The sequence below is a fragment of the Periplaneta americana genome, chromosome 15 (assembly GCF_040183065.1).
Source record: "Periplaneta americana isolate PAMFEO1 chromosome 15, P.americana_PAMFEO1_priV1, whole genome shotgun sequence".
Taxonomy (NCBI): domain Eukaryota; kingdom Metazoa; phylum Arthropoda; class Insecta; order Blattodea; family Blattidae; genus Periplaneta; species Periplaneta americana.
Window position 1 is genome coordinate 134,885,697 of NC_091131.1, and position 17,273 is coordinate 134,902,969.

A 17,273-nucleotide genomic window follows, 5' to 3' on the forward strand; every position below is an offset into this window, starting at 1 on the left:
CTCTGATTGTCCCATGAGTGTTACTTGTAGGGTCCAAACCTGTTTTTGGACAGTTGACTAACCAATAGTTGATGGGTCCAGGCAGACAAGGGGACAAACCATAAATTTCGATACGTAGGATATCTCATTGGAATGTGAAGAAATATGTTCTGACTAAACTATATGACAACACATTATTCAAATGGTATCATTTACATCTGTAAACGAGCACAGATGGCAGAGCATTCCAAAATATAAATATATAGATGTGGCTTTTTCTCTTATCCGACTGGGCCCCAAAATTTCAATTATTCAATTTGTTGTATAGACTTTACCAATGTACTGCACACTAAATATGTAAGTGTATCTGTGTGTATAGGATTACCAGATGTTCTGGATTTCGCTTGACATGGACTGCATCCTGCCAGGGTTCGTAAAAATCAGAAATTGTCCTGCTTTTCTTTCTTGCCAATTCCCAATGGACAAAAGAGAGTAACTATTGAGTTGGGGTCCATTAGAGGAATTATGTGTGTAAAATCCTTGCTCAAACAAGTCGAGTCACCAGAGAAGTATTAACAATCCGAAAATTAAATAAGGTAAAAGCTAATTTAGAATCCGTATACTTCAATTCTATTCATGATAATAGTTTTGTATCAGTTTTATTGTACAAAGACAAACAAATTACCTAATTATATAACAGAATGTAAAAAGACGTCACGTCAAGTATCAAGTTAGTCTATTATGCCCTGCTTTTATATGGAAAATTCTTTTTCATTTAAAATGACCTGCTTTTAAATTGTTACAATCTGGTAACCCTACTGCACATGTAGTGTATGTTAAACAGTGATATGATGGACCTTGTCAAAATTGTGTTGTTGAATGTATTGTAAAATAGTATACAATAATATAGTAATTTCAATTATGTAACTAGTTTTATGCAGACTTAAAGTGCACTATACACTATTACCTAAAGAATAAAATCCCAATTATCTAACCTTGTTTTCTTTTATTTTCTGTCCCTGTTTGGCTGTATTTTAATTAGTTACATTATAAGGTAGTGTAAAATAGACCGTCTCTTCCAACTATTGGCTCCAATAACAATTTTCAGTGAAAGATGATGTGAGGAATAAAAATTTTAAAGTTTTACTTTAAATTTAGGGTTTGGGGCGGGGGGGCAGGAGGAATATTTACTGCATATAGTTCAACTTTTCGCCGCCAGGCGCGCTGCTAGATACGCGGAGTAATTAGTTATTATTTTCGCTACTTGGGTGCGCTGCTGGATGCACGGAGTAGTTACTTTTTTCGCTACTTGGTGCGCTGCTAGATGTAATAACGCCTCTAACCGCATATAGATGGCAGCACGATCAATTCTACAACAGCGCCTCTAGTATGTGTTACGGGAAACTCAGTGAGTTTCGCATCCTATTATATATTTATCCATGCCGGGGCCATACGTCGGCAACACTGTAATTAACTGTCACCCGGAGGCTGACCGTACAGTACACGTGTTTGTGCTAATGCCGATTTCCAATGCAAATTAATGTTACAATATAAGTGTGTGTCGATGGAATTATGTTTGCGGTCGTACCAAACGTTAATTGTTGATGTATTATAAACTAAATGCGTGTTGGTGATAAAAAAAACAAGACAATAAATGAAAATAAAATGGTTGCAGTCTTTGGGAATTTTTACGGTTATGGATGACAAAGTAATTGACTATTCTATTAAATATTGTATAACCACATTTTTATATTCTTATTTGTGATTTGTGTGTATCAGAATTCTAGTCAAATTGTTGGGTCTCGCCTGCTATATCAATAAAGTTACGCCGTTGGTTTTCAAAGTCATTGTAAACAGCTGTTTTGTGATCCCATAAATATTGCAGTTTTGTTGAAGATTCGGAATGCCTGCTATATGTCAGAATTATCTATAATTTGTACATGCATATAATCGCTTTGTTGGTTTGGTCAATGTTACTTATGTCCCGCCCACTATAGAGACATAGGCCAATTTTACACATATTTAGTATAACTTGTTGCTTCTTTGACAGGTTAGGTTTGGTTAGTTTAGGTTTTTGTTATAGCCTACCTTGCATATACGATTATAGCGCAACATTGGCAGTGATAAAAGTGAAATATTCGTTCAGTGGGCGTTGGATACTCTACATTCACCCACTTGATATTTACAGGATTTAAAGTCCACTGAGTTCACGCTAATTGATACGTACATGTACTTAATAGATAATGTTGCGTTTTGTTACGTATTATGTTGAAGGGATGTGTTTTCATTTTTTCATAGATTGTTTTACTTGGCTTAACTGTATTTACATCCTCATACTTTTATTATAATAGGAATGTCAATAGTTTCTTCTGTTTACATTTTATTTTAGGCCTATTTGCATAATTCACATTCTTAGCTTGTTTTCTGTAGTTATATTTATTTAAAATTATATTTTAAAAAGTTTATAACAAATAATTTAGGATAACAGTATTGTTATGGTGACTGGCCAGGTTCAAACTAAAACTGGCTTCCTGGACATCTGAAATATTTATAGAAAAGCACGACATAATCACATGAAATTAAAATGCATATGATATCCTACACCTTTCATGTGAGAGGTGAAACAACATTAAGCGGCAAAACCTTGTCAATTTACTAGCCATATAATGGTTAATTGATTGGAATAGGGTATTGCGAAAGTACGTCATTATTTTATTTATTTTTGGTACAAGTAACATTTCTTTAAGTATTTATTTATTTTCCCTTGTACCATCAATAAAAAAACAAGTATGTTTTTATTATTTTTTTAATTATAAGTGTAGTTGCTACGACACATGGGCACACAGCACTTTCTAGGCATCTGAAATATTTGTAGAAAAACGATAGATAATCGCAGAAGATAATATTAAAATATATCCTAAACCTTTCACAGATGAAACACCATTAAGTCGCAAAACATTGTCAATTTGCTAGCCACAAATTTGTTAACTGAATGGAACTTAAGAATACTACGTCTTTATTGCATTATTGATTCTATTATTTTCGCTGCAAGGAATATCTTTTTTATTTATTTATCTATTTATCTTCGTACTATCAATAAAAACATGTTTTTTTTTTGTAATTATTTTAAGTGGCAGCCTTTGTATGTAAGTAGCCTACTTACGCCGTATTCTGAAGTATAGCTAATTGATTGCAATAAAACACTATTTTCGAACACATAATAATTTACATCACTACTCTGAATCTTGATCTTACCTTTGTGCATGAAGTAATATTGAAAAAAATACGTGTTACGTATAACGAAAGCAATGAGCAAACTCAATATCACTCTAAAATCTCCCGCCTCCACTCTGCGTTGCCAAACCTACCCATGCCCCGGCTTGTAACTAAAGAAGGTTCTGGCAGACCATGTTGATTCTGTTTGTAAAAAATTGTCAAGAGTAATATTTCTTCTGCGAAATTTGAAAATGTATGTTCCGAAGAATTACATTAGAGTTGTCTATTTTTCTTATTTTCATAGTATACTTTCTTATGGACTACTTTTATGGGGTAATAGTTCTCACACTAATAAGGTACCTATGTTACAAAAAAAAAGCTATTAGAATTATAACTAATTCATCAATGAAGGCATTTATCAAGCCCTAAATTTCTTCAAAGAAAATTCACATATGTTGACACATAGGAATGATGTTCATATATGTTGTTGTTTAGTGCCTTGCATCTGGCAATGAAGCCATTAGCAGTCGTGCTTTCCAATACTTTTGAACTGTAGTTTCTTCTGATCTTAATGCTTCACAGGTCTTCAAGTGATCTTCATTCATTTCTGCTGGATCGTTACACAGGACACATATTGGTGAAGCTGAGATACCTATTCTGTAGAGATGACTTGCTAGACAGTCATGATTTGTCAATAGTCTGAAGGCTGCAACTGCTGTTTTCCTTGGTCTCTGGGGGATTATATCTGGGTTGGAAAGTAGTGTAATCCATTTTTTGTCTTTAGCATTTGATTCTATTTCTTGTAGGTATGAATGAGAAAATTTTGTAGTGATCAAGTGTTTTATTGAGGAATATGAGAAATTAAATTTAGACTTTAGTTTTATTGTTGTGCCTTTCTTTGCAAGTGTGTCTGCGGTTTCATTCCCCATGACTCCACAGTGTGCTGGAATCGGATTGGAGATGGACAATGTTATTAACTTTTTGGAGTTGTGTTAGCATTTTGTAGCATTCTCTTATTTTTGTTGACTTCTTTGTTGCATTTGAGCATATTCCCTGAATTGCAGCTTTAGAATCTGAAAGAATTACTGCCTTGTTATATTTATTTAAGGGAAGATTTAATAATTGTCGGAGAGCAATGTATATAGCCTCTATTTCACCATCATAATTTGTTGTGTCTCTGCCAACAGAATGATAAAAGGAAAAATGTGTACATGTAACTCCAGCTCCAATAAGGTTTTCTGTGATGTTCATATATACAACACCAGAAACTGTGACCTTTTTGACATACCTAAGTGTAGGCTAACTAAAACAATGAATAATTATCTTATTATGTCTTTAGTCTTTAAAAATAGCAAATAAATTTCCGACATATCTTTTTAATCGGGAAAGGAAGTCTTTTAACTGACTTGTCTCTGGTTGGTTAATCAACAAACCATTTTATGAAATTAATGAGTTTTTTAATGTCAATGCTGTTGAGAGTTTTTGAATTAATTTTATCGTTTTGTTGTTTACTTTTTATTACTGACTTTGTCAATTGCACTATGTTGTGTGCTCTGACTGTAAAAAAAAAAAAAAAACGGAGTAGGGACAGGAGAAAACTGTTACATTTCATTTGTTACGAACTGAGACAGTTTAAATGTATTTCAAATCAGAAATGTTAGTTTATAACACAAAACAAACAATGTACAGTATTTTATGCACAACAGATGCATATTCTGAAACATGGGCCTCTAAACCATGGCTCTGAACATTTGTTCCTTCAGGTCAATAAGTATGTGGAGCAGTGACAAGAGAAGAGCACAACATGTGAGTTGTTTATATTTCATTTATTATGAACTGAGATATTTTAAGTGTCTGTGATGCTCTACCATAATAGAGAAATACTGGACAGCAAGAGTGCTAATGGCTTCACTGCCAGGGACCAAGCATTAGACAAAAACAATAACATAATAGAGAGTGATTTATATAGAACTGACACATTTCTTTCATTAATTGTTTCAAAACGAATTGTGCTAGCGACAACTTATTATACCTAAAATGTAGAGGAATTTTGGGAGATTATTTACCTCTATAGCAAATGTTGAAAATGTCCTCCATCCTGCATAAGGCACAACTCAACACGTCGTTCCATGTTACTGGCCACTCGTTGGAGGACTCTGTTGTTAACTTGAATCTCCTGTGTGATGTTGTGCTTCAGATCATCCAATGTCTGGGGACGTGTGGCGTAAACCCTGTCTTTTAAGTAACCCCATAGAAAGAAGTCCGGCGTTGTCAAATCCGGAGATCTCGGTGGCCACAGGTTCCTGGAAATTATTCGGTCGTCACATAACCGGATAAATGGAACCATGCTTCATCTGTGAACCATGTGATGGACAATATGGCAGGATTTTGCACAATGAACGACTGAAACCAACGACAATAATTCAATCTTTTATCCTTATCTGGTTCCTGTAGCTGATGAACAACCGTAACCCTATATGGCTTTAGGCTCTCTGACACATTGAGTAGGTGTATCCTGTCTCCTGTGACAAACGTCTTAATGATTTTTTGGGTGACTGCTCCAGTCGTGCTCTTACGTCAACAACAACCGTGGGAAGCCTAGATGAACGATGCTTGCCCTTTTCACTCACCAGAGATCCAGTTGTTTCCAATTTGTTTACCAGTCCCAGTATTATGTTTCTTTTGGGAGGATTGCGAACACCAAATTCTCTCTGGTATGCCCTTTGAGTAGCTGTAATTGAATTCGTAATCCAGTATTGCTTCACAAGGAAGAATTGTTGATTTAATGTGTACTGCATTTTCACGTTGACACAAAATGTCGAAAACAGCTGCCAACAATAGGAATAAAACATATACATCTGCGCCTCTAGTGACAAGGAATCGAAACTCCGGAACATTCTGCTTAATTTGGTGCTAAAATTGGGTCATTGAATGAATTTCCAACGGAATAATTAAAGAAAGAAATGTGTCAGTTCTATATAAATCACTCTGTATTTTAAGTGTGTTACAAATGCACGACCGTAAAATATGGGCCTCAAAGCAAATACAAGAATTGCTCTGAACATTTGGTTTGTACAAAATACTGTACATTGTGTTGTGTTGTAAAACCAATATTTCCGATTTGAAGCACATTTAAAGTGTTTCAGTTCGTAATAAACGAAATGTAAACAGCTCACTGTGTTGTGCTCTTCTCTTGTTGCTATTCATACTTATTGGTCTAAAGGAGAAACTAGCAATGATGCACTGTCAACACAGACTACAACTCAGGATAAGAGATAATGTGGATGTACTACCCCTACCAGAAGCACTATTGCCTACTACATTAACTTAAATGTAATGTACCTAATTCTCGCCTACAGTATTGTTTGTTGTTTCTGTACGAACACAGTTATCAAGCACCAAAAGTACCTTTAATTTCAAGCAAGTTGCCTATCTGCAGGGGTTAGTACTTTGTTGCCGTAGCTCTGATAGACATATATTCCCTATCTCAAATGGCTCCAAATGTCCTGCCCTATAACCCGATGAAGATTTTTACAATCTTTTTGAAAAACACTGTATAGAAGGAAGATAATTTCAAATAAAGGTAATGGGACAAACTGTTTTAAAGGTTTAAGATTTGATTATAAATGTTATATCTTAATTATTAATATGTTGTCTTGTTAAATCTGAGGTACATTTCTTGAATAGTCTTACAATTAGATAAATTTTTCATTCCATCAGATCACTTCATTGTTTGATATTTCTGACATTATGAGGCTTCCATCTTTAGGATTGTGTTGTTCATGACTCAGAAGGATTGTCTGTAATACTTTATTGGGTTCAAACATAATAGACCCAACAGGTTTTCAGCAATAAACCCCTAATTATGAACACTAAAGTAGTTCTGAAATATTAAAAGTACTAAATTCCAACATATAGTTGAATAACCCAAATTCTAAGTATGATCTATTGACATATGAGAAATTAAGATAGTATTATGGCTCAACAATATTGTTGCCATACAATAACTTCTTGATTGAGAAATTTAAAATAATTCAAAGTAGGTACAATATATGAATTGTATGATGCATAATTTTTATGTTGGAAGATAGAGCATTTTTGTAATTTTAAAACATGAAGCAACCAACAAAACTGTGTTGGCCATCTTTGCCAAAAAGAAAGAATGAGTGTTGAATTTTCAGTATGGTAGAAATGCTCTGCAACGATTTATTTAAGTGGTTAGGGCCAGTACATTATTTTCTACCATTGTAAATGTTCACACTCGTAATTTCAAACCAGACTCGGTTTTGTGTTGGGAAAAAGTGTTTAATCATAGTATAGTGATATAAATTTAGATTGTAAATTATAAAAGTTGTGCTTTGTACAATAATTAGAATGAAATAAAAATATGTTTTTGGAATTTTTGTTTTTTATTTATATATCATCTTTTTTCCTTCTATATTCTTAAATAAACATTTTTTCCCAACAACAGTTGCAGTAAAATTCTCATGTATGTTTTAAGTGTGTTCGTAATCACCCATTGTCTCTTAAATTATGGAAATCATATTCAGTACAAAAATATACTATTGAGGATGACATTTATTTGTGCTATTCTTAATAATTTAAAGGCAAAAAAAATAGCTTTTCTACTTTTTTGTCGTTCCCCTTTAGTCATTTAGATAAATATTCCAACAACTTCAGTAGGACAATCTTGCAATATGTCCTAATTTGTTGCAAATTACTTATTAAAAGTTTTACAGTCACACTGCAGATTTATACTCAAATTTTTAGCTGTATTTATATAGTACATAATTGCTTTAATGTAAACTTGTTTTGACGTCTTATCGTTGGGAAAAGAGAAAAACACTTTTTCAAACACCTTGAAACTACATAAGAAAATATTTTTTTCTACTCATATCTTATCTGTAATTTTGAAAGTGGTGCAATTTATTTTGATAGCTGACATCCTTATAACCTCTTTGTCCTGAATTTGATACAGAAATTGTAATTCTCAGGCTTTTCGTTTTACAGTAGAATGATTCTGGAGATTTTAGGTCCAGTAACTTAGTTATACACTACGTAGAGATTGATGGATGTGATAAAAGTATACGGATAAATTTTGTTTTTGTGTAAAACTTCAAATTCCGGTGCTGGAGAGAATTTTTCTCCATTCCACCCATCCTTCAAAACATGCATTTGCATATACTATAAATCCGATGTCTGCCCATTAGCTGTTCATCATCACTTCTCATCTATAAACCTATAATCTCCCTGCAATAGATTGCCACCTGTCTGATAGAGTAGTGCACTCAGCAAACCTGCACCTGGTAGGTACGACAGTAAACCACTTTAATGTGGAAAATGCCGGAAAATATTATTATTATTATTATTATTATTATTATTATTATTCTGCTACGAACTGTCATGCGGAGTAGACGTGTTTGCTCGTAGCTGCGCTGGTAACAGTGTTTATAGTTGCGTCAATCGGCCTACATATTGTTATACGGTGAAAATCAGTATGCCGGCAAGCAAGGATACCTGCCCGGCTTGTAGTGCTGCGTTCTTCGGAAGGCAGAAATTCTTGAAGTGTGCGGGGCCTTGTGGCTTTAGATATCATCTTGACTGCACAATTTGGGAGATGCAGAGTATGACTTATACATGGAGAGAGGCAACTCATCCTATAATTGTGAGCGTTGTATTAGTGCTTCGAAGACGTCGCGTGGTGATGAAACTCCTGTGGGTTCTAAAAAACTAGTTTCTCCTGTGAAGAAGGTTATCTCGCCTACAAGAGAACTCAAGCTGCCTTCTCTGCCTTCTGTGGATTCTCTATCTGTCCAGGTAGAGACTGTAAGGTTGAATAGTGTGACCATATTGGATGCTCTTAGTGACATATTGGACTATGTTAAAAGTCTTCATAGTGAAATGTTAGAAATTAAGAATGAGAATGCGGCACTGAAAATTCAGATGGCCGAAATTTTGGACAAAAGAATTTGCTCTACAAATTCGGATCAATCAAATCCGAAAGTAGTTCAGCAGGTTAATGCTAGTTGCATCAGAAAATCATACAGTCAGGTGTTGTTTCAATCAGCACCTGCGTCATCAAAACAAAGTAATCCAGGTACTGCTAAGTCAGCGTCTGCTTCAAATGTTGTGACTACGCAACTTACGGCTAATGAGGTCGGATCCCCTTCACCTCCTATTGACGGTGAGGGATTTCAAGTTGTAGCAAAAAAGCGCAAAGTTCGTAAAGTCACTCAGGGTGTGTTAACATCTAGTGCGCTGGAAACAGTTCCAGTTAGAGCTAAAATGAGATCTCTTTTTGTTTCTAGATTCAGTCCGAAAGTTAATGGTAAAAGTATTGAGGATTCTCTAAAGAACCAACTTACGCTAAGTTCTCTGGTAGTAACCAAATTAAAGACAAAATATGAAACTTATTCCTCTTTCCATATCTCGGTTGAGGAAAAAGATTTCCACTTAATTAACAACACTGGTGTCTGGCCAGTCGGGTATCTTATCGCACCTTTCTATGGTAAATTGAAACCGGAGCAACACTATGCTTCTACTGCTAGAGAACCTGAGGGATCCAACGGGAATGCCTCTTAGTTTTACCATTGATATACAATGTATAGTTCAAGCAACCATCTTGAAATATATTATCAAAACGTCAGAGGTTTAAACACTAAAATTGATGAATTTTTCGGTAATGTTGTTAGTAATGCTGACACTATTATCTGTTTGACAGAAACATGGCTTCAAGAGCTTGTTGAGTATAATAATTTATTCCCTAATTATTATACCATTTTTCGTGGTGATAGAAAATTTGAGGATACCAATAAAACCCGTGGTGGTGGTGTCTTAATAGCTGTCAACAATCAAATACCTGTAGTATACCGGAGACATGACTTAGAATTCATTAGCGAGTGTGTATGGGTTCAGATTCCTATGGAAGACGGACTCAATTTGTTAATTGGTAATCATTACTTTTCACCTGATACTGATCCAAAGTTTCTAAAATCTTATCTAAATTTTCTTGAAAATCATCTCGATACACACAATAATAGAGTAGTTTTTCTCGGCGATTTTAATACTCCTGGTATGAATTGGTTATCTGGTTGTTGTGCTAATAACATCCATTACTACTCCAAAATTAAGGCTCAAGAGTTATTTTCATCTTTTTGCTTTCTTGGATTGAAACAAGTAAATTCAACAGTTAATAACAAAAACTTACTTGATCTTATATTTACAAATTTAACCGAGACTGAGGTCAATCTGGCCACTCACTCGCTAGTCTTACAGGATGACTATCATCCTCCCTTAACAATAACTCTTGAAGTCACACTAAATTTTTCTCCCCAGAATCAACAAAATTCTTTCCCAAATTATTCTCAAGGTGATTACTTGAATTTATATTGGAGTCTATATAATTACGATTGGTCCTGTGTTTACCAAGCTGTCGATGTTAACGATGCAGCTAGCTCACTATGTTCAGTAGTTAATAGTGTCATATCCCAGGCAGTTCCTGTCACTCGAGTCAAAAGGTCTAGTTATCCACAATGGTTTTCTAACACCTTACGTAAACTTATTAGAAAGAAAGACCATGCACATAAAAAATATAAAAAATTCAAAACTGAATTTTATTATCAAACATTTTCCTACTATAGAAAACTTGTGAAATCTAAAATTAAATCGGATAAATTATCATGGCTTCAAAATATTAATGAAAATCTTAAAACGGAACCAAAAAAGTTTTGGAAATATGTTGAATCATTTCGGAAGACTGATAATTATCCCTCTGAATTAATTCTTAACGATAAACACATCACAGATCAGTTAGACATTGTCAATGCTTTTGCTGATCACTTCAAATCTGTTCAGACTAAACACAGCCATACATATGAAAACATTATTACGAATATAACAGACTCATTACCTATACCTAAAGTAACACATGATGACGTTCGTAAAGCAATTAAAAAACTTAAACCAACAAAAACAACTGGCACTGACGGTATTCCAAATTTTATAATTAAAGGATGCTCTAATATATTTATTCCTCTTTTAGCCCACATATTTAATATTAGTTTGAAAAATGGTGAATTTCCCTCACTATGGAAACAAGCTGCAATTATTCCTATATTTAAAAACGGAAAAAGAAATGATGTCAGAAACTACAGACCTATCTCGATCCTAAATAACTTTTCAAAAATTTTTGAAACCATTATTCACAGACATATATCGTTTTATGTGAAAAACAAGCTCAATTCTTCACAACATGGATTTACTAAAACTAAATCCACTGTCACTAACCTGGTCACATATCTAAATCAAATTGTACCAATAATTGAAACGCAGGGACAAACTGATTCAATATATTTTGATTTCAGTAAAGCTTTTGATGTAGTTCCGCACTATATCCTTCTTCATAAGTTAGGAAATATTGGCCTTTCTGTAAGCTACGTAAAGTGGTTCGAAAATTATTTAAGTAATAGAGTTTCATGTGTAAGACTGTTTAATATACACTCTTATTCTTATAATATAAATTGCGGAGTCCCGCAGGGATCTACTTTAGGACCTCTCCTATTTATTATATTCATAGATGATATATGTAAAAGAATAAGTTCTGACTGTTTATTATTTGCAGACGATTTAAAAATTTTTCGTACAATCAAAAGTAGTACTGACTGTCAATCACTTCAGTGTGACATTAATTCAGTCGCTAAATGGTCGGAAGACAATGGTATGAAAATTAACGTATCCAAAACTAATGTAATAACCTTTTCTAGAAAAACTTCTTCACTGAAATTTAATTATTATCTAAATAATGTACTGATTAACAGAACGGATTGCGTAAAAGATTTGGGAATATTCTTTGACAGTAAATTGTATTTTCATAGTCACGTTGATTACATTTACAATCACGCAATCAGAATGCTAGGAATAATACGGTCAATAACTTATTCTTTTTCCACGCCCGATTCTCTCTTAATGCTATACTATACATTGGTGCGATCGAAACTCGAATATGCATCTGTAGTTTGGAACTCGATTACAACTACGGACTCGGCTAAATTAGAAAATATACAAAGAAAATTTATATCCTTATGTTCATTCAGATTTTTACCCATTAATTCCGGGTATAGTTATGAGAGAAAATGTGAATATTTTAATTGTCAAAATCTATATGCTAGACGCCATGAGCTAGATTATCTGTTCTTTTGTAAAGTCCTCAAAGGTGATATATCCTGTGACTCTTTCTTAAACAATATTACCTTACGTATTCCAACAAAAGATATGAGAGCCCACAAACTTTTCTATATTAGAAATTCGAAATTTCTTTCACCAGTCTCCAGATGCATTAAAAATGCCAACATGCATGGCTGCGAATTCGATCCCTTCAATGTATAGACTTTGTTTGCTCTTGGCAACGATTTATCATTTATGTATTATTTTAGGCATTATACTCAATTAACATTGTCTCATAGTATTCTTAGTTATCCATTCATCGTCATTATTGTAATTAATTGTAATTATATTTATGTGTAATAATTATTTTTGTTTTATGTTTTTTGTTATATTTGTGCTGAACTGTAATTGGCCACTGGCTGTTGTACAGCACATTAAATAAATAAATAAATAATAATAATAATTATTATTATTATTATCATTATTATTATTATTATTATTGTTATTTTTATTATTATTACTGTTATTATTATTATTATTATTACCATTATTATTATTATTATTATTATTATTATTATTATTATTGTTATTGTTATTTTTATTGTTATTGTTAAATTCTGACATAAACATTTTCATGCTAAAACATATCTGACCTATAGTCATGAAAAAAAAAAAAGAATAACTTGCTTTTGGAGTTCATATTCCAATTCCTTGTAAAGTAGGTCCCTTTTCACTTCACACATTTGTCTTAGAAGTTCCTTACTGTCCAGAAACACTTTTCAAAGATTTCTAGCAAGACCTTCGTCACATAGATCTTGATTACGTCAAAGCGTTCAAATCTCGAACCTTTCAGTGACCTCAATAGTCTGAGGAACAGGTAAATTCGCAAGAAGTCATGTCTGGACAGTATGAGGCCTGTAGGGTTGGGTGTTTGGCAAGAAAGTTCGCAATAAGATGTCCAGAATGGACGAGAGTGAGTTATAATGAAGCTGCCAGCCAGCCTTCAACAATAGTTCTGGTCTCTTACAGTGAACATCATCTCATACGTGAAAGAGAACTTATAAGTAGTACACATTTTTTTTAATATTTGACCATAAGCTACTCATGATGAATCAAACTGTGATGGTCGTAAAGCAATGCTAGACATTCGTCACTCTTAACTGACTTTCCTTGGAGCAGTGATACTACTTAATTTGTGTTTTTCCCATAGCAATATAACAAAAAGCCTTCTTAATATTTTTCAATGGTCTCTACTTGTACTGTACATCACTGAGTTAATGGCAAAATTTGGTGCAGATTCTCTGATTAACGTGTTTGTAACAAAATGTATGCTTATTTTCTGATTACTGCACACAGTCATGGTTGTACGAAACAAGAATACAACCATATAACAATAAATGCTGACTGTCTACCAGTGACTAGGTTGGATGTCAGGCGTGCTAAAATTCTGTTATGCAGAGAAATGTTCAAGGTGACATGCCACAAACTTTCACTGTCATATTGAAAGTAGTTTAGGAGTAAATGAAGTCTGATAAGTCTGTTCCAAGTCAGAAGGAAAGTTCTGGCATGTAAGCTGTGTGATAGGGGAAAGAATGAGCTATCAAAAAGAGAGTTTGTTTCATGATGTTTAATATTATACGAATCTACTAACACGAGAAAGTTCATCTCAGACCAAAATCCTATCTTCCTCCATACCCATTGGTCATACAGCCACAGCACCTAAGGTTGCAGAACAGGTCTTGCCTCCTCTACTGTACCTTTTGATCAGACTCATAAGATGTTTAGCTTCTATTTCTTGTTTATGCCGAAACTTAAAAACATTTCACTCAAGCTGTGACCCAGAAGTCAGATTCATAATTTCTTCTTGTTACATGTTTCCAGTAAACCAAAGGTAGATAATACTTAGGAATATTCAGAAGCAGTCACCTTTTTTAAATGCAGGGTAAGAAAATCATAGATTAATCTAAGATAAACTTCGAATGCCATATCAGCTAAATGTGTTGAATTTTTTTCTCCGTTAGACTACACAGAATTCATTGTGTGCTGATTGTACATTTTAATGGCCTGCCCTGAATACTGAATTGTTGAGACTTTTTTTGTGTTAAAGTGATGTAGTTTTTCCATAGCATGACCATGCTTCCTAAAAGGGATGTGTTTTAAGATTAAAATGATTGTGATATTATTCTTCTGTAGTTAGATGGCCTTTTATTGCATATGGTGCAAGGATTTCGGTGTGTCATTAATTTCTTTGGATATGTACAAATGTGCGTGTGCTTTCGAAGTTTATTTCGAGTTGCAGTTACACACAAGCTGAATGGCATGGGTCTTCATTTTAAATAAAAAAAAAAAAAAAAACACGAAATGGTGATGAACTCGAAATCAGCTGAAACAGTTGTCTTTTAAGTCCTGTTTCTTGCATAAGATGAAATAAATTAAATGATCAGCCCCAGAGAAATTAATTATTATGTAAAGAATTAGGCCTATGTGTATTTTCGTTGCGAATTGTTTTTAAATCCAACAGTGAACAGTTATGAAAATTGGAAGTCATTATTAGAGAAATTTCTGCTCGATTGTGAAAACATTTGTTGCACATTGTTACATAACATAGAAAAATGTTAAAGGTGGAATGAAGAGATGAATCAGTCTTTTAAACTTTTTTTTTTTTTAATTGTGCATTACTTAATGATCCATCCTCATATTTTAGTAAATTCTCTGGTTTAGAAGTAATACACAGTACACTTAGAGTGTCATCTACATCAGTTTAATTCAAGAGAAAATGGGTATGATTCTCTGGATGCAGAAACTATGCAGGTTGGTCATATTCCAGTGTGTGTTCGTATTCGTAATAAAAGATAACTGAAACATAACATAGAACTTTTTAAATTCAAAACGAATTAAATAACATGCTTTCAACATTCTGTGCCATTGTTAAGATGTAAAGGTTGTATTCTAATGAATTCTGTAGTCCTATTTCCTGTGGTGTTAATTGGATGCCTATTAAAAGAGAAATTGTTTTGTTCCCACTTTCAGTGTTTCTGTAACATTTATATGTGATACATCTTCACGATTCTTAAGTAGATAAGGTAAAGGTGTTAACCTTGAGACACCATGAGAGCATAATGGTGACATTAACGTGGAGTTCCAGGTTTTCATGACCTCAGTACTAAACTTGAGGTGGTGTGGTCATCAACACCATGCTCTGACTGCTTTTTATCCCCGAGAAAGACCCAATACTCAATTTGACAGGAGGCTGAGTAAAGCCTGAATCCATGTTGGAAGTTTGTTAGTGAGAAAATCTGCCACCTAGGATTGGAACCAAGACCTTGCAGTCCCTGGAACTTGTGTGTATCTGTTATTCAAAATAAACTTCGAAAGTTATACAGATTCGAACATCCCATTTGTAAACAAGAACTGGAGAAAGTATCACAGTTCACATTTTTGTTTTCATTTTAAGAAATCAAAGCATCTTCTTTTAAAACATTACAAATGTCGTAATTTTATTTGCAAATAACTTGTCACTTGTGTTTTGTGTTTCGTAATAACAGTATTAAATACCTGTTTGGTTGTATGAATATAATTTAGATTGTATCATGAAAGTACCAACTTATTTGATCAATAAACTTTTGTGGCATTTTATAAACAATAGTGGTTATATTTCAAATTCTTGAGGCAATTTTATTTCCAGTTGAGTTGCACACCTATATGAATTGAATTAAAATTACGTTATGAGAGCTGTAAAAAGTTCTTACTCCACATGCAAAAAAAAAAAAAAAAAAAAAAAAAAAAATTCCAAGAGTAATTCATTTCATGTTCTTGCTTCTGAAAATATTTACCTTATTTGCAGTGAATTCTACAGTGGAAATATAAAATTACAATTCATGTAGATGTTATTGTCGTTGTTGTTTTCTAATGCCAGGCGTTTGACAATAAAGTCATTTGAGTTGCACAATGGGCAGTTAGGGGACTATTCATGTAGATGTGGAACTCAACTACAATTAAACAAAATTCCCTGAAGAATATGCAATAACAACTACTATTGAAGACTCCAATCTTGGAACTTGCGAGGTGAGGTAGCGGGGAATCAAAAACAACAGATAACGTACTGAGACTTTTGTATCATCATTGCATGTGTTCAATATTACAAGACGTTCTGAAAATAATTTCACCCATCGTAGACTGGAGAGCAAGGTACTATCTGATGCAAATGAATTCCGGAGCAAGGGACAATCAGTTTTTTATATAGACGAGATCTGGGTGAATATCAATATGATATTTCGAAAATTTGGTAAAATGGGAGTGTAAGTGTCCACATGAACTGAGAAGAATTCTGTAGACACATTGAAAATGTAGGAAAACAATGGGGTACCGTGAAGATCATGGACTCCAATCATATATGATTAATAAAATTATTAGGCTTGTAATGTTGGGGACCGATTATACAAGTTGACTGCAGTATTGTACATAGAACGAGGACGTGAGCTAGTACAAGGACATTGACTTGGTTCTGCAATCGATTACACGAATAACAAGGTGCACATAAACAAATCTGGACAGGTCTGAAAGTAAATATACACTACATAGCATTACAAAGATATATTTTTACGTACCTTTCGTTATGTGCAGAAGAACTATCATAGAATTATTCGTGGGTTTGAGTTTTCTCCTTTATTTTCTTGTGCTACAATGTCTTGTATACAGTATAATATCGCTTGTAACCTCGTAAATTTGTATTGCATAATTTACGTATAATATTCCCGTCATTCACTTCAAAACTCTCACCAAATTCCACTGCAAAATATGCGCCTGAGAACCTTCAACCTTTTGCATTATTATTCAGCAGGTACACTGTTTATGCATGCTACTGTAGTGACTGGCAAATGGAGTATTCAGCAGGTACATTGTTTATGCACTAGAGT

At 33.7% G+C, this 17,273-nt stretch overlaps 1 protein-coding gene across 3 annotated transcripts in view; it reads left to right on the top strand.

The window, feature by feature from the left end:
• LOC138715363 (tudor domain-containing protein 5-like) overlaps positions 1-17,273 on the top strand; it is a 148,401-nt gene that overhangs the window by 79,138 nt on the left and 51,990 nt on the right. The window lies entirely within an intron of this gene.